The sequence below is a fragment of the Xyrauchen texanus genome, chromosome 1, assembly GCF_025860055.1.
Source record: "Xyrauchen texanus isolate HMW12.3.18 chromosome 1, RBS_HiC_50CHRs, whole genome shotgun sequence".
NCBI lineage: Eukaryota > Metazoa > Chordata > Actinopteri > Cypriniformes > Catostomidae > Xyrauchen > Xyrauchen texanus.
The window spans coordinates 13389306-13408482 of NC_068276.1; the positions used below are offsets into that span (position 1 = coordinate 13389306).

The 19177-nt window shown below is 34.8% G+C and overlaps 1 pseudogene; it reads left to right on the forward strand.

The window, feature by feature from the left end:
* Positions 1-13386: 13386 nt before the first annotated feature.
* LOC127650335 (39S ribosomal protein L46, mitochondrial-like) lies at positions 13387-18798 on the forward strand (annotated as a pseudogene).
* Positions 18799-19177: the final 379 nt, after the last annotated feature.

A 19177-nucleotide genomic window follows, 5' to 3' on the forward strand; every position in this document is an offset into this window, starting at 1 on the left:
CGGTAAGATAAAAAGAAACATGAAGTAAAAATGATGTCTTATATGGAGATTAATTTAGTCTTTTATTATTATTTTTAATTTTTTGTGGTGCTTATTGCATTAGTATGATTTTTAGGCATAGATTGTCTGAGTTTGTCAGTTTATTCTGATTGTTTGTTATTTTCTCGCATCGAAGCTGGCATGCATGATCAGTGTTTCCATGGGAACATTGATTGGTCCCAGGGAAAGCGGATCATGCCACTAATTAGCGTGCTAGCAACACCTGGTTCTCCTCTAATTCACTCCCTACTTAAACCCTTTGTGTTCTCAGTATCCTTTCTAGATTGTTGTTTGATGTAAAGTAACTTACCTCACTCTCTCTGCTGGTGCTGTCTTGTGCATCTGTATGGTTGCCGGTCTCTGCCTGTGTGTCGAGAGTGTGGTTACCTTCCTGCTTGCTGAATGCTTGTTCTCTGCTCTCACAAGTCTTCAACAGATGATTCCTCATCTCTGCCCACATGTCGAAAGTGATTGCCTTCACTACGCTTCAATGGATTCCTACAAATCTGCTCCTGACTTCCACAACACACACTCGTCTACGTACACACTCCCAGATCTGCCCATTGTGCATCCCCAAAACTCCTTCCCTCAAATGCAGCCAGTGCCGGGATCTCCAGTCTTCACCAGAACAGTTAATGTTAGGATATCTTTTTGAGTCCTTTTGAACCGTTCCTCTGCTCTTGGGTCTCTTTGTCCTGCTCTGACAAATCTGAAGTCAACCCAACTTAAGTCAAGTCATTCCTCTCATTTCAGTATATTTGGGTTAATCTCACAAAAATATGTCCAGGTCACATTTCACCCCAAAATCAAAAGATGACTGGAATTTCCATTTTGCATTAAGTTAAACCTTTTTATGCATTGTGATATGTGCAGTATGTGTGGTTGGATATTTTACTTGAGCATTTCCATTACCCTCAATGGTAATTAGTTTATCATTGTAAGACAGTCCATTGTATTTTTTTTATAATATAATTTGAAAGATAGCACAACCAAAAATGTCCATGATTTATAAATTATAACGTGCAGTTTTAAAACATCATGTCTTTTTTTTACTTTTTGCATTGCAGTAATTCAAGTGGGATTTAAAGGCATAATAATAAAAAAATAGGGTCCAAATAATAGTCTTTATTATATTTATGCCCCTTATTTATTTATTTTTAGGTGAAATGACCCAGACTTTCCCTTGTAGTCATATGAAACGCAACTCTTTTGATGAAAGAACCAATGATGGCTGCTACTCGTAGATGCTAACCTAAATGATAAACAAAAGCAAGAGCAAATACAACACAGTGCATTACAAAATTGTACAATGCAGCCATAAGTTGACGGGCAGAAGTTCCATTATGGTTTGTAAACTGTATTGTGCTTTTAACTATAGTGCAGCAAAGATTGATTGAGGTATACTGGAGGAGGTCCACCTGAAAGTTTAGTTGGGTTGGTTGTCACATGGAATTGTTGAGTAGTCCGACAGCTTGCGGGAAGTCTGGCTGTTAAATAAGAGACCGTATTCACAACAGGGTTACAGAATATGTAATTATTCAATGGATTTTAAGAAATTGTTCCAGGTAAGATATGTATATAGCTTTCATATGATTACCTCCTATATATATATATATATATATATATATATATATATATATATATATATATATATATATATATATTTATATATCCTATTAGTGTGCAATTAAATGGAGAACGCAGATTGCAAAATCTATGCAGTGTATAAAAATGTGTGTGCTACTAATAGGTGCGAATAGATGCCTCCCAAGTACATCAGTAATTACAGCCAGTTTAACTCCAGTTTGGGTTTGAAGAAACATTTAGGTGAAGACAAAATATCATGGATCTATATCAAGAGAATGTCTTGTTGTAACACTCATGACAAATGCTATTGTATGCAATGTTGCAAACACAGAAACTTTGGTTAAGCTTGTAATGAAAGGCTGTTTTTAATATAATTTTATGAGCAGCCTTTATATATGTGTTTCCTCTCAATCAAGTGCCAAAACAATAATAAAAAAAAAATTCAGAGCAATTAATTCAGCTTTTTGTCACAATAGGTTATGTTTGTATGGAAATTTAATTAGAAGCAAATTGTATCTAGAAGTAATTACATAATAATCCCCTAAAATAATATCATCACAGTCTATGTCCAAGTGCATCTGTTGATTTCATAAAAACATGGTTTATAATGCGACTTATAGTTCAAAATAATTACGTTTTAAGCTAAATGGAAAATGGTTGTGTCACATTTAAAAAATACTCAATTGCTTTGTTAACACTCATTCAATAATAATAAAAAATTATTTTTGTTATAAGTGTTTTCTAAGGCAAGCATCACAATTGCTCATACAAATCCCTAACCTTAAGATAGTTCACCCAAAAATAATAATTCTCTCCTCATTTACTTACCTCACGCCGGATTTTAAGTGTTTTAGTCAGACTGATCTCAAAGTGAAATCAGAAACAGTAGGTGGAGTTTACTTTAGCTTACATCGGTCTGAGCCAACCGAAAGTTGAAATACTGCCCACAGTGGCCAAAACGGTATCTGCTGTTGGGCTTTTAGCTACATTTTCCAAGTAAAATGTCCACAGAGGTGCGCCAAAATCGAGATGTGAAGCAAATGTTTTTTACTGTACAGGCTGTAATAAAGTGGAGAGGAATTAATGTTTTGTAAACTGTACCCTCTAACCCATACCCCATACCCCAAACCTAAACTTAACCATCAGTGGAGTAAAAATTTAATGTTAGAGGGAAAAATGCAACATCCAAATCGCACTTGTCACTGATTATGCGAACGTATTGTAGTGAATTCCTGGTTTCTAAGTGGGTTCCCAACCTGGGACTCCCATGCTGCTAGTGCAACATGCTTCCAGTCACACCACAATGGAAGGTAAACATGCTGAAGCCGATGCAAAAATGTCTGATAGGATATGGCGCTTGTCAGTGAGTCGGCATATTGTGGATACTAGATATGGAGATGGAATTGTTTCATATTAACATACAAATGGAAAGAGATTCACAAATAGAAAGCTGGTTTACAAATAAATTTAATGAGATCCACAAATAAATGTCAGGAGTTTCACAAAAATTAACCAAATTCACAAAAAAGAATGAGATTTATAAATATAAGTTAGGAGTTTCACAAAAATAAAGTGCATTCACAAATAAGTAAAATGAGATTTGCAAATATTTTTTTTTACAAATAAATTTTTTAACTCACAAACACAACTCTGTCTAGCATTGATTTGTGAATCGTGCACATTTATTTGTGGATCGCTTCCTGGGCATTTGCGGATCGCTACACGCATTTGTTGATTTTGAAATAATTCTAGCATCAAGATCTACACAAATCTACAAATAGATGGACTCCACCTATTGTCTACTCAAGCCAATCAAATAATGCCCACATTACTCGGACCAATCGTAGCACGTTCTATTTTCAAACAATCACGCTTTGTTTTACTATCAGGGTGGGACCAGAGTCACAGAGCTCTCATGAGCATGGAAACGGATGCCAGCAAAGGAATACTGTGACTTAAGGTTTGTATAATATTCTCTCGGTTATAAACATATGTAGTGTTTTGTTAAATGTCACTGAAAATTGCCCATTTGTAGAGTATCCATATCATTCGCTTTATAAATAACCTGGCTGACTGTATGTGTCTGCTATTTTAATTTTAATCAAGTTTCTTGACTGAAATGAAAATCCTTTACTCTTAATGTTACGCAGATCTTAATATAACAGACACATTACTAGACACTACAAAAGATCAGTAGTACAGACTACCCTATATTACACAGTGTAAAAGATCTGCTATGCCAATAATTTGGTTTCACATTATGTTAATGTATTTAATAAAAGCAGTTGTAAGGTAATATTTATTATATAATTTTGCATTTTAGCACTTTTGTGTGAATGTCTCTTCAGCATCATGTTCTGACAGTGATAATTGACTCATTAGTTATTGCCCCTGTGTACTGCCCATCAACTTTGAGCAATTGACTCACCTGCTCCTAAACTCAGTGGTTCCAGCTCCAAAAGAGGACACCTTTTAAAATGTGAAATATGAGATTCTTTATTTTTCTGTTTTGTCAGATTTTTTTAAAGTTACAATGTCATGTCTTGAAATGAGTGCAATACACAATTTAAATAAACCGTAACATTGTCTTTGGGTTCATTTACTTAAAAATGAAAATTCTGTTATTTAATCGCCCTCATGTTTTTTTTTTTTTTTTTAAACCTGTACTATATAGTTTCTTCTGTGTAATGAGAATACATTGTATATCATTATTCCTGATATCTCCTTTTGAGTTCCTCTCACAGACGTAAGTCAGTTTGTGTTTGTTACAACATAAATATGAGTATAAATAATGACTCATCTAATTTCACAAAATATTTTTTGTCATTTAGTTTCCATTTCCATTTATTCATTTGGCAGCCATGTTATGGTGTTGTAACAGTTATGTGGGACAGATACTCCCAGTCAGGGTAAGACCATTCTGCCAAATGATTGGAAAAAATAACAGTTACACCTTATAAACAAGCCTATTACTGTATAGAAAATAACATGTTACATAAACAAGATTGGGCCATGGAGCTTTGTGATGTCTTACCACCAGTAGCACAAAAGTCCCACAACTGTATACATCTTTTTGTGATGTGGAGTGGAGAGCACCAGTTCTCCAGTATCCTCGCAACTGTTTTATTATTATTATTATTGTCCTCCTGTATATCCCAGCCCATATAATTCCTGAGTAAATAAGTGAAATACACCTAGTTTTACAGGGTTAACATAATTATTTCTTGTAACAATGGACTAGTCTGCCATAACACAAAGTGCTAAAAATATAAATCCTTTTAAATATTACTACAATTAATTTATTTTGATACATTAAATCTTTTTAATACATTAGATCTTTTGTAGTGTCTAGTAGTGTGTCTGCTTTTATCTGCCATGTAACATTAAGAGTAAAGGTTTGGACGACGCATTTCAAGAAACTTGGTTAAAATTAAAATTGACTCATACTGTCAACCAGGTTAGCTATTAAGCTAATGATCAGGACACTCTACTTTCAAAGTTTGTGGGCTTGGAGCTTATCTGTATGTGCGTGAGTCCATGCTCATGAGAGCGCTGTGACTCTGGTCCCGCCCTGATAGTAAAACAAAGCGTAATTGGTTGAAGATAGAACGTGCTACAATTGGTCCTAGTAATGTGGCCATTATCTGATTGACTTTATAGATTTATAAAATTTGTAGATTTGTAGATTTGTGTGCACATCTTGATGCTAGATTTGTTTCAAAATTGACAAATGCATGTAGCAATCTGCCAATGCACAGGAAGTGATCCACAAATACATGTGCACGATTCACAAATGAATGCTGGACAGAGTTGTGTTTGTGAGTTAAAAAATATATTTGTAAATAATCTTTTTATTTGCAAATCTCATTTTATTTAATTGTAAATTCATTTTTAACCTATATTTATAAATCTCATTACATTTATTTGTGAACCAACTTTCTGTTTGTGAATCTCTTTCCATTTGAATGTTAATATGAAACAATTCCATCTCCATACTATAGTACTGGAACTCTCGGAAACAACATGCTGACTTTACATGAGATCTTGTACTGTAGATCATCCTGCATTATATCGGCAATAGTATTTTTTGCCTGTTTGATGGTAAATTTATATTGAAGGAGGAACTCGAGCCATATGGGACCAGAATATCCTAGAGTCCTGAGGGTGGTCTCTTTTGGGCCATTAAGCAACCACTCAATTGCTTAGCAATGCACTAAAAACACCTCAGAGCACCTTAGCAACCACATAGCAGCACCTGGGCAACCCCCCACAACAGGCAATGACCACTCATATTTTCCACAGTAAATGTACTAACAAACCTAGAAAAAAATAAAGAAATATTAAAATACAAAGATTTCCCAATTGATATAGGAGTTCTGTCCAGTAGTGGTCAAATTATAATACTCATGCCAAGAATATTTGTATAATATAAAACCCACCCATATAGAGAGAAAACCATTAAACTCTATATTCAATCAAACTTGTTGGCTCCAGTTTCAAATCACTGCCCACAAAAGCCCAGCAGGGAGTCTCAGGTTCCATGTCAGAGACTCCACCGTATGCACAGGCTATCTGAGGACATCAGAGAGGCTCGGCCATCTGGGTTAAACGTTGCTAGGAGTCATGCTTTATTGTTGATGAGATGTGTTTTGAGGGGGGCTCAGATGCTTGGAGTGAAAGGAGACTGGGAAAGGACCACTGTTGCTCAATAGCCACAGAAGAACAGTCCCTACATAAAGCACGAGGAATGTAAGATGTTGTCCACCTGCAGGGATAGGTCACCCAAAAATTACAATTCTGGATGACACAAAAGATGTTAGGCAGAATGTTAACCTCACTCACCACTGACTGTAACTGCATCTATTTATTTAATTCAGTCCCTTACATTCTGCATAACATCTCCTTTTGTGTTCCCCAGAAGAAAGAAAGTCATATGGGTTTGGAATGTCATTAGTGTGAGTAAATGACAGATTTGTGTTTTTAAGTGAACTAACCATTGTATTTCAATATTGAAATGTAGTTTAATCATTCTAATCTAGCAATACATTACAGAGGTCCACCAAGCTCATCCACTTGTTAGCATTTTTTCGTTTTGTTTTGTGTCTCCATTCCTCAAGCCATAGAGTACGCTAAAGCCTAGTCTAGTATAAAGGCAGATGTGCAATGCAGGCCTGACCTTGGTTGCTATGGGTACTAAGGACAGACTTATATTCAAGTGCCTGCACGAGTTCCTGCTAATTGCCGTTGCCATAGCAACGAAGCACCTGATGTAATGGTAGGAAAGGGCAATAATCTTACTAGGGTCCATTTATTTATAGGGAGCTATTCCACCCTGTGCCTGTCAACTAGGAAACAGACTCGGATTAAGTGCTTGCATGTTGAGGAAAAATGTTGTAAAAAATCCAAAACAAAACTTCTTTTGAAAGCACACATAGGAAGATAATTCTGTGCAATTTCTCGAAGCAATCAGCCACTAATCCATCTTGTCGCCTATTTCTGTTTTCAACACTTCAATTAATCAGGAACTATTCGAATGTATGCAATTACACAAACCAAAGCAATGTATGCACCAATAAGAAAAGGCAACAGACACTTATTAAAATGTTCTATCTATAATAATCATCAAAAAAGTAAATAACATAAGCATAACAGTTGAGATGTTATTGTAGCTGCAATGAACAACCTAAAAAAAGCAGTATACCCTTAAGTGTGTTGACCTCTACAGTTGAGCATTCAACCTCTCTTTAGACTGGATGATCAAAGACAATACAGAGATACTGACAGACAGATATCAGGGTTCAAGGGGTTTCTTCCTACTTACATCCTTCTCGCTTTATGAGGGCGACAGCCATTGTGTGGCACTGGGGTGTTGTCGGTGATGGAAACTATGTTCAGTCCTCCCATTTTTAACCCTTTAATGGCAGACTACACACAGAGGAAAAAAATGGATGTAGGCTAATTCAGCTGGAGGTTCATCCTAGAGTGTGTACTGCTCTGATGCTGTGTCAAAGAGACATACCTCCAAATGAGGAAACCAAAAGGTCAGCATATTACCTAACTTTGTATTAGTGCTATTAATTATAGCACTATTATTAGTGCTATCAATTAGTGCTTATCAAAATTTTCACATTTACATGCACACTAAAATTATAACTACTAAAAATAAGCTTTTTCCAAAAAATACGGCATTGCAAGAAAACTGTTTACATGAGATTTATTGCTCACTGCTTTTGACGTCAAAATGTAAACAGGCATGTGCACAACACAAAAGTTGGTTAAGGTGTTTACATGCATGCAAAATTGGGGTAATGTGCAAAAATGTACATGTTCTGATCTGATATACCTTTTGAGCATATAATTATTTATGAGCTTACCTCAAGGAAAAAGCGTTTACATGACTTCCATGTTTTCGGCTTATTTTTAGTAAAATTGTTGTAAGAATATGCATGTATATGTGCACAATCTTTGCTGATAAAAGTCCCCAAATAAAAATAATACAAAGACATTATTGTTGCACACAAGTAAATCATTGAATATACATTACAAAAAGTGCCTTTCAAAATCAATATGTTGCTTGTTTTATCTCCATTTCATTGAACATAGACCTATCACTGGCCTACAGTCAACAGCAATCAAAGACTAAAAACAGGGCTTTCATTAATTATATTAACTAAGGCTGTCGATTTAACACATTAATTCAGTGCGATTCATTATATAAACTAATGTATTAAAAAAAACGTATGCAATTTATCATGCCCGAACCATAAAAGAATGTTCACATTCATGTTTTTACGAGTCTCGATCAGCAGGAGGCAGTAAGCGCAACTCCAGCTGAACAGGCAACTCACAGCTGTACAGACAACAAAGCACACTTAGGCCCAGTTCCAAATGGCACACTTCATGTGGACTTGCTGTCTCGTGGCCTTAATTTGCACGTTCCCATGAAGTCGACGAGACCGTAGTAAGTCCCATTTGACATTTTAGCGCTGCAAGGGGTGCTCGCAAGCACCAGCTTTGCGGAGACAAAAAACATGGCGGACGATGCAACGTCAATTGTGGATTAAATATTGATTTTAATAATCTTAATAAACTGTCTAACTGGTTCAAAACTTTGTTTTATTAATTTTTCCAGTGATGTGGAATTACTCCTATTCAGATTTCACTGAATAGTTTTTCTTCATTAATGTTTATAGTTTTACGTTCATAAAAGTAATTCATATAACACTAAACATTTGTTATTGTTGTTTAAAAACAGGGGAGAAAACTTCCCTGCACATAGCTGTTGCTTGTACGATTCATTATATTTATTTATAGCTATGTTCGGTCTAACAGTGACATACCTGAAAAAGTGTGGCTGTGTGTGTATTAAAGATTTTATTTGTGATCTACTGCGGTGTGTGTGAGATGAATGTTCTCCTTTCTATACATTTGACTTTGTTCTAAGAAACTGCCTGTAACCACCCATCTGTACGAATAATGTTTATTTATTCTCTAAATATTTAAAATGATGGGGTTTTGTTGTTGTTATATATGCGCTTTGTTTTTCAGAGGTTCTTGATGAAAATGTCTAATGCTTTATTGTGTGTTGCTTGGAAATATTTAACAAATAAAGTGTGTTCATTTATCTTTCAATGTTATGACTTTTATAATAATAATTTGTGAAACTGCATCATATGATAAACGTAATGTGGGAAAATGCCGTTATCTGATTGAAGTCTTGAAGTCTGTCACAAATACACACTTTTATCACTCATGCACCCTCGTGAACTTGCTGATTAGCACCCCATTGGACTGCACTCACTTACGTCACCAAAGTCTGGACTGGTTGACGGGTTCAACTACAAAATTGACTGTGGGCCAATAAAAGGCTTATGTTCAATAATATGGAAAAAACAATATATTGCCTTCTAAAGGCCGCTAGGGCATCCACTGAAAATGTCAAATGCAAACAAAAGTGAGGAAAAAAAAAGTTTGACAAATAATTGATTCATAATTTGTTTCTGAATTCTAAACTAGGAAATATTTGTTTAAAAATAGTGTTTGATTCTAAGAAATAAAAACAAATCAGTTTTGTGATTTTTTTTTCTTTTCTTTTTTTGGAAAAATACTTATTGTGAATAGTCTAATACAAATACATTTATTTAAACAAAATATTAAGACTGATACATTTAACATCACTACAATAGCGAAAACAAGATAAGAACAAAACTACAGTGTAAATCTTAATACAAAGAAAATATTTGACATATATAATTATAATTTCTTTAAGCTTTGGAACAATGACAATATAAAAGCCAATATTTTTATTTTTCTAACATCATTCTGAAGGCAGGCTTACTATTTTTCTCAAACAATACTTAATTTATTTATTTAATAAATTTTTTTATGCATGTGTCATGTTTGGGGGTCCCTGGCAGCAACAAGTTTGAAAACTCCTGGCTCCTCCTCCTAATCAATGCTTAACTCGTCTGCCAAAATAATATAATATAATGTATTTTAATTATTTAGTGATTGCTTTTATTAAAATATGAATTAATAAAATTATTTCAAATTATTTAAATATCATAATTTATAAATATTTTATAATTATTTATTGAATTATTTTTATTTGGGAGCCTTTTTAGGAGTCAGAAAATATTCATGTATGCGATTAATTGCGATTAATTTGTTTAATTAATTAGCACATCATGTTATTAATTCAATTAAGAATTTTCATTGTTTGACAGCCCTAATTTTAACTATTAACTTCCATGGACTATATAAATATTAGTACATGGATTATACAATGATTAAGGACACAAGTTTTCATTAAGTCCAAAAAAGCGCATCATCTATCAAAAAGTAATCCACATGGCTCCAGGGGGTTAATAAAGGCCTTCTGATGCGAAGCGATGTGTTTTTGTAAGAAAAATATCCATATTTATAACTTTACAAACTAGAATCACTGGCTTTTATATGCAGAATATGTATTGTTGGTTGCGATACAAATAATAATTGTCTGTCACTCTGACTGAGTTGTAAAATGTATTGTCTATTTTAATATAGAAAATATGAAAACTGATTGCCAAAATGATTTATCTTTGGTGAAGAAACTCAGCATAACACATGTTATATTATTCATGCTTTAAGAATGTTAATTTAGGCCTAAAGCACTTTTGAGCCATAGTATGTTTAAGACTACAACAACATAGACTTAGCAAAACATATCTTTCAATTTAACAAATAAAAAAGATTTTTTTTTTTTTTTTATCATAGATGACTGTCTACTAACTTCACTTTAGTTATGAATAGTTCACCCAAAAATGAAAAATCTCGAATAATTTTCATGCCATCCCAGATGCGTAAGACTTTCTTTCTTCTACAGAACACATTTGAAGGAAAATAGTAAAATATCTCAGCTCAGTAGGTCCTTAAAATGCAAGTAAATGGTGAAATGACCTTGATATGACAGACAGTCAACATAAACATCATTGATACGACTCAACGGTTTAATTAATTTCTTCTAAAAAGAACATAAAATATATTGAAATAATTTTTAACTATAAACCATCGCTTCCGGTAAGCAGCAGTATATGCATTCACGATCGCTGAATTCGCATAGTCTCTTGTGTGACGATTTCGAGTTGGCATGTTACAGACGTAATCTCACGTTCTTTTTTCGGTTGAGACATCCAGGATCAGGGTTGGGAGGGTTACTTTTGAAATGTATTCCACTACAGATTACAGAATACATGCTGTAAAATGTAATTTCTAATGTATCCCGTTAGATTACTCAAGGTCAGTAACGTATTCTAAATACTTTGGATTACTTCTTCACCACTGGTAGATTTTTTCACTTGTTTAGAAATGAAAAGTACAGTATACATTAAGACAAAATACACATGTTAAAAATACATTCACTGAAAAGCCTAAATATCTTATGCAGTGTTGTTTCTAAAACAAGATCAATCTAATTGATCTTGTTTTAAGGATTTTTAGATATTTTTACAGGAAAACAATAAAATGTTTTTATCAAGAATATGACCTAATATCATATCGGTCTTACTAGAAAAAAAAGGAAATTATGAGCAAACGTGAATTTTCTTGATAAAAAAATATGATTGTGTCTGGTAACGTACATGTAAAATGACTAGAAATAGCATTTTAGCTTAGTGTAAAGTTGACAATTTACACAAGGTTTATTTCTATTTCTTCTGAAATAGAGTGAGCCAAAAGTTGTTGTGCGGGTGGTGTTTGCTGTCCTTTTCTGCATATCTTGGTGACATTTTGTGGTCCTTTCTGCAGTACATTTTAGCTTATCGCGGCCCATTCGGCAGGTTTCGTGGCTTCTCCCGATGGCCAATCCGCACCTGATCAGCCCCAAAGTGCGTCGGCCCACCGGGAAAATGCCGGTGTGCCAGATTACCAGTCCAGCCCTGTCTATAGTTAAAAAGTATCCTTTTCACACCAAAAGCGATTGTGTCGCTTTAGAAGACATCAGTTTAACAGCTGGAATCATATGTATGATGTTTAAGCTGTCTGTCTGTTCTTTTTGGAGCTTCAAATGTCTGATCACCATCCACTTACAATTTAAGGACCTACAGATCTAAGATATTTTTTCTTTTTCTTTAAATGTGTTCTGGTTTAGAAAGGAAGTCATACACTGGGATATCATGAAGGTGAGTAAATGATGAATTTTCATTTTTGGGTGAACTATTCCTTTACTGACGGGTCTCACAAATGTATTTATAATGTACAGTTCCTCTCAAGAGCTGATGCTGAACCAGGTGTAGTTCATTACATTAACTATGTACATATTCCAAAAGATTGAAAAAAGAATTGCCCAAGAAGTGTCCAAATACTTTTGAACAATATAAATACTATTTTATTATCAGAAACTTAACAAACATCTTATTGTGTTTTGCTTTAAAAGGTTATTTTTTCTTTATTTTATTTCTTTAATAAGCCTCAAGAAATTATAGCAGGGTTAACTTATACAAAGTACAGTGATATAAATGTACATTAAATAATAATAATAATAATAAAAATATTATATATATATATATATTTACCCTGCAAAATTTAGGCGGAAATGTGTCATCTGTCTATGAAAAGGATCCATTTAGCAGGGTGTGGTAAATTACAAGAGAGTTGTTGCCATCCAGTGGACGGATGCAAGTTGCAGTAAGGCAAGTGAAAAACACCCCTACACTACTTCACCATAGTAATGAATGACTATTACACAAATGTTAGTATTTTCTCAAGTAAATCTCATATATTTTCACACCTGTACACGTATGGATAAAATGTTATGTTAATAAAGGGATTTGATTAGATTTTTTTCCCCAGCCCATGTATTCACTAGCTTCTATTACAAGCACATGTGTCACTTCAGTCTTCCCAATGAATTTAAGGGTTCCAAAATCTGCTGACACGAACCTCTTAAAAGGCTGTGAAACCTACGATACAAGAAGTGGGTGCTTATTACACACACACACACATTTTTCTTTTGCAGGCATTGAAGGTCATGTGTACTAGGAATGTCCAATAAAACAAATTCAGAGGGGAGATTTATATGCTGACAATTTTTAGACGTTATCACGTGTGAGTTTGAACTAAGTAACATATTGTGTATTTGGGATTATACAATTCCTTTATATGTAGCATTTGTTTACCCCCAAATATATAAACAAACATTTGCTTTCTAAAACCCGCCCCCCACCGACTTCAAAATAGTCGCGTCCGTTTCGCAAAGTCTGAACAGCACTGTGGGAACACGTGTGGTCAACATGGCGGCGCCCTTTAGGAGAGGCTGTTGGCCGCTGTGGAGAATAATAAATGGATCAGGGACATTGTGCTTTGGAGTACGAAATGGTTCTTCAAATAATCAGTGTTGTGCGCAAAGTCTTAGAACTGCAAGTGCTGCATCTACCTGGGCGCTGCATGGAGCTGTATGTCTGCAGAGGCGGCCAGTGATCTCTCATGACAGGAAGCCCATAGAGGAGAAGTTCATGGAACTAATGCATCAGGTAAGAGTAAACCGGTCTCATGGAAATTGTGGAACCTCATATTTAATGTATTTTGTATAATATATTGTAAATAATGTAACATTTTAAGTATAAATATAAACGTCATATAATATTGAATTCGTTATAAAATGAAATATACATTAAATCATAATTTCTTTATTATTCTTAATTTAATTTTCATATGTTGTAAATTATTTCATATCAGTTATTCACGTGTTCATAAAATTATTGATAAACTATTTTAAAAGTACATAAAAGACAAAAGGATTTGAGTTGAAGGATAGTTCACCCAAAAATTAACATTCTCTCATGCCATCCGAGATGTGTATGACTTTATTTCTTCTGAAGAACACACACAAAGATTTTTAGAAGAATATCTCCGCTCATGTCCATTCAATGCAAGTGAATGGTGACCAAAACTTTGAAGCTCAAAAGCACTAAAGCAGCATAAAAATAATCCATAACACTACAGTGGCTTAATCCATGTCTTCAGAAGCGATCCAATCTGTTTTAGGTAAGAATAGACTGGAATGTGACTTCTTTTTCCACTTTAAATCTCAGAAATCCTCTGGCACCAACTCATCCATGCGATTATCTAATCAGCCAATCATGTGCAGTAAAGTGTATAAAATCATGCAGATATGGGTCAGGAGCTTCAGTTAATGTTCACATCTACCATCAGAATGGGGAAAAATGTGATCTCAGTGATTTGGAGCATGGCATGATTGTTGGTGCCAGATGGGCTGGTTTGATTATTTCTGTAACTGCTGATCTCCTGGGATTTTCACACACAACAGTCTCTAGAGTTTATACTGAATGGTGTCAAAAACAAAAAAAAATCCAGTGAGCTGCAGTTCTGTGGATGTAAATGCCTTGTTGACGAGAAAGCGGTTATCAATCTGGCCTATGTACATTTGTGGTGAGAAGAATATAATCTCAGAATGCTATTCTGAAATGCGGGTTGACGCTGTTTTGGCGGCACGAGGTGGACCTACACAATATTAGGCACATGGTTCTAAGCTGTTTGTAAAGTTTAGAGTGCGTCTTGAGCTGTGTGTTCCTCCTCTCCTCAATCAGGTGCAAGCTGCTGTGCTCCTCTCGTGCACCATCATTAGTTTAATGTGATCTCATGTTACGTTAAATAAAATCAAATGACGATTCGAAAATGAAAATTGTCGTCAATTTTTTATTTTCGACGTTGTCAATGATGTCGACTAATCGTTTCAGTTCTAGTATTCAGTAATAAAGAGCTCTGCATTGAAAGCATGCCCATATAGTGCTGCCTATCCTTTAAACTGCTTGCCACAAGCCACCTGTCCACTACATCTCAGGAGTGGTTACTATTACAGATGGAGTTCGAGAGAAGTCTGCTTTCAGACCATGAGCTGAGACTCCTCGAGGATGCCTCACGTATGAGTAGGAAACAGGAAGAGGACTACGATTCAGACGAGGAGGAGGATTATGGAGGCAAAGAGATTGTTATGGCACAAGATCTGGAGGATTCATGGTAACAGAAACTGAAGCAGTTTCAACCTGCACTGAGGTCCAATGTTGAGAAGTCTTCAAAAATCACTTTACTGCGTAGAAGCTATTTCTCAAAATGAGATCAAAGGAATAGTTCACCCAAAAAGGAAAATTCTCTCAACATTTACTCACCTGCATGCCATCCTTGATGTGTATGACTTTCTTCTGCAGAACACAAGCAAAGATTTTTAGAAGAATATCTCAGCTCTGTAGGTCCATACAAAGCAAGTGTATGGTGACCAGAACTTTGGAGGTCCAGAAAGCACATAAAGGAAACATGAAAGTAATCCATGACTCTAGTGGTTAAATCCATATCTTCAAAAGCGATATAATAGGTGTGGGTGAGAAACGGATCAAAATGTAAGACATTTTTTACTCTAAGATGTAAAAGTGGAAATTTAAAGTCATATTTGGTGACTGTTTAGTTTCACATTCATGTATAAAAGTGAAAGAAAAAAAAATTACATAAATATTGATCTGTTTCTCACACACTCATGTCACTTCTGAAGGTATGGATTTAACCACTGGAGTCTTATGGATTACTTTTATGTTTCCTTTATGTGATTTTTGGAGCTACAAAGGTCTGGTCACCATTCAATAGCATTGTAGGGACCTACAGAGCTGAAATATTATTTTAAAGTCTTTGTGTTCTGCAGAAGAAAAAAAGTCATACATGCATGGCATGACGGTGAAAAAACGATGAGAGAATTTTTATTTTTGTGTGAACTTTACATGGCATTATTGCATCACTATATTCAACATATGGTCATTTTATGTCAGCACAACTAGAAAACCTTTGTATACACAATTGTACAGTATCAGTTAATTTAACTTTATTTACTTTAACTTTATGACGCACAAATAAGATTTATCAAATAATAACAAGTTGTTTCAAATGAGCATTTTATACCATTGTTTTTACTTAATTTCCTTGGGTCTAAAGAAAATAATAACTAAGGTCAGACTTTAAACTTTATTCCCCTAAGAAGTGCCCATAAAGCTGCACTTCAGCTATGCATATTCACACGTGCAAAGGAATATTACAATGATTGTGCAGGATCCAAACTGACCACTTATTGAACACTAATCACCCTAATGATGAGAACAGCTATTTACAGTAAAACTTCATAAATTATGCTAAAAATAGCTTAAGTCTTAAGAATTCTTCAAAGTGCCATTTTTATCTGGATTTGAGAAACTTGCTCAATACACACAACTCTCCACATATCATTCTACAGGTGTTGATGTGACAGATGTGAGTTCTTTAGAGCATGTTTAGCAGACAGCCTGATCTTGCTGTGTAAGAAAGATGTTGGCAGTCAAAAGCTTTGGCTCTTGCCTCAGATACAATGGCAGAATGGTGAGATGCTTCGACAGACAGCCGAACGTGCCCTTGCAAGTCTACCAGGTAATTCTTTTTAATGCATTTTCCATTTAGGCTATTTTCACACAGCAGCAGGATGCATTTGCCATTCTTGTTTTAGAGTGCTAAATACAGTTATGGCCGATTGATTAGTCTTACGCGCACCTCTTCAAAAATGTAACAACGTGTGCATCAACGCAGATCTAAAACTGATCGGTCAGCCAAACATTTGCTCAGCATGACATAAAAGATATCTGAAGCAGCTGTGCATTTTTTCCCAAGATTATTTTAAGCTCTAAGATCAGTGATCGTGTCACAATCACATTGCATTTTTTTATGACCATCTGCTGGTTTTATTTTCGGTTTATTTCACGAAAAAGGACAAAAGACACATCTGTTTATAACTCTGCTTTTCTTTTGGGTATTTTACTCAATATATACTCAGAATATTTTTAGTATGTGTGAAACAACACTTGTATTCTAATTAAGACCTTTTCTATCTGTATGATGCTTTGACTGTATATTTGACAGAATGGTCTACAGTAAATAATTATATTTCATAAGTTATGAAAACGGAACACTTCTAATTTGTCAGCAGAATAAAAAAGTGTTGATCAAGCAAGAAGTTAGTTATTCATTTTTTTTAAGCATGGAGTGTCAAAATATATTTATTTATTTATTATTTATGACTCAAAAGCAAGCAAATAGTCTATGCCTAATTTATTGTCTCTCTGCATTGTAGGCAAAATGTATAATAAATAAATTGTTCCCAAACACTTGCTACAATATTTTAATAAACACTTTTGAATCCACAAATCACATTCCACATTCAGAATACATGAGTTTTAACTGAAGAATTAATGCTAAAGAAAAAAAGTACTAAAGAATTAATTAGTACTTTTAAAATGATAAGCTTCACATTTCAGCCTTTAAACCCTCCAAAAATTGGCACCATTCACTTTCATTGTAAGAGCCTCACTGTAAAATTGTTTTTTTCATTTTTTTTTTTTTTTTATGAAAAGGGAATTCAACATTATTTTTGGTGGTAATCAACATTGTGCCACAAATGCTGTCGATTTATAATTTCAACTTTTATTGAATCCGGAATATTCCCTTAAGGCATTTTCTCTCAATACACTAGAACTTTGGTTGTGTACTCGCAGAACAACACAGACACACCAATGAAGAACTATAAATGCAAACCACCATGCTGGCCACTACATGGAGCCTAGCGCGTAGGTTCAGTTCAGAAGTATAAACCGGCCTTTACATTCAGAAATCGTTTGTTATTAACGACAACCGCATTGTACCAGCAAACAGACTCCTGTACATTTTCAGGACTCACAACTTCAATTTTCAGTAAACCTGTTCCGTGTGAATGGAACCTTAGATACACAAAGCGGGGCCTTTCTAAATGGCAACATGACAAAATTACACATAATTATTGGGGTTGGGGCAAGCTACTGTCACTTCTTACCCCAATCTCCCATACAAAAAAAAAAACAGTTTTGAAAAGATTTTTGGGTCCCCAAAAAACAACTTTAACAATTACATATATATAAGTTGATGTTTGCCTGTTCCCAAATACTCCGTATTCGGTATTATAGACTAATAAGTGCAGAGAAATTTAGTCTAGCATCTTGTCTTAAGGTCACCTAGATCTTCCATTATTATGTTACTGCTAACCACAAGAACAAATTGAAGGTGCTACCAGTTAACATCCTATTTAATCTGACCTATCTTTATCTGTAGGTGCAGATCTAAAGGCTACTTTTCTTGGCAATGCACCCTGTGGGTTTTACAAATACAGATACCCGAAAGACATTCAAAAGGAGGGCAATGTTGGAGCCAAGGTGTTTTTCTTCAAAGCTGTGCTGTCCAGCCATAAGCACTTACCTCTGGAGAAAAATTCATTTGCATGGGTGAAAAAAGATGAACTCCAGGACTTCCTGAAGCCAGAGTACCTGAAACAAGTCAGCCGCTTCATAATGGGTCTGTAATATTTGAAGAAACAAACAATGACGAATGTCGGGGAATGGACTTTAAGTGTATGTTATTTAGCACAAGGAGTCCATGATTTTGACGGAACATAACAAACATTATAGGTGTTTCTCAAATTGTCACACATCATACTGTATCAGTACTTTGATCACGCTTTGATTTTTGGCCCATACGATTTGATGTCACCGTGTCGTCCCATAAATACGTACTATTTGTTTATTTATGTATGTGGAGTTTATTGATCTTTTTGTCACTTTCACTACTTTCTCTGGCTGTGTATGCAGAATTAAAAAAGTTTTTTTTTTTACTTTGAGTGATCTGATCTGTGTCGTATTTCAAATCATATTTTAAATTCCTTTTGTTTTATTTTGCTCTATATTATTTGTCTCCACTGTCCTTACAATAAAACGGGCAACAATAAAATGTTGCCACTTGGGGGCAGTAGTTGAACAAAGAATGATGGATGGATCATCCAGTGGGGATCCCCCCTCCTCACTTTTGAAGGAAAAAACACGAAGTCCTAAAATCCTTTTGGACAGCATATTTCTGTCTTGTCAATCAAACACTTTGTACTTGGGTTTCTTCTATGCACTTATGTCTCACTTTGTTGTCAGAGTCCCACAGTCATTAACTTTAGTGCTGCGCTAGTGGAAAC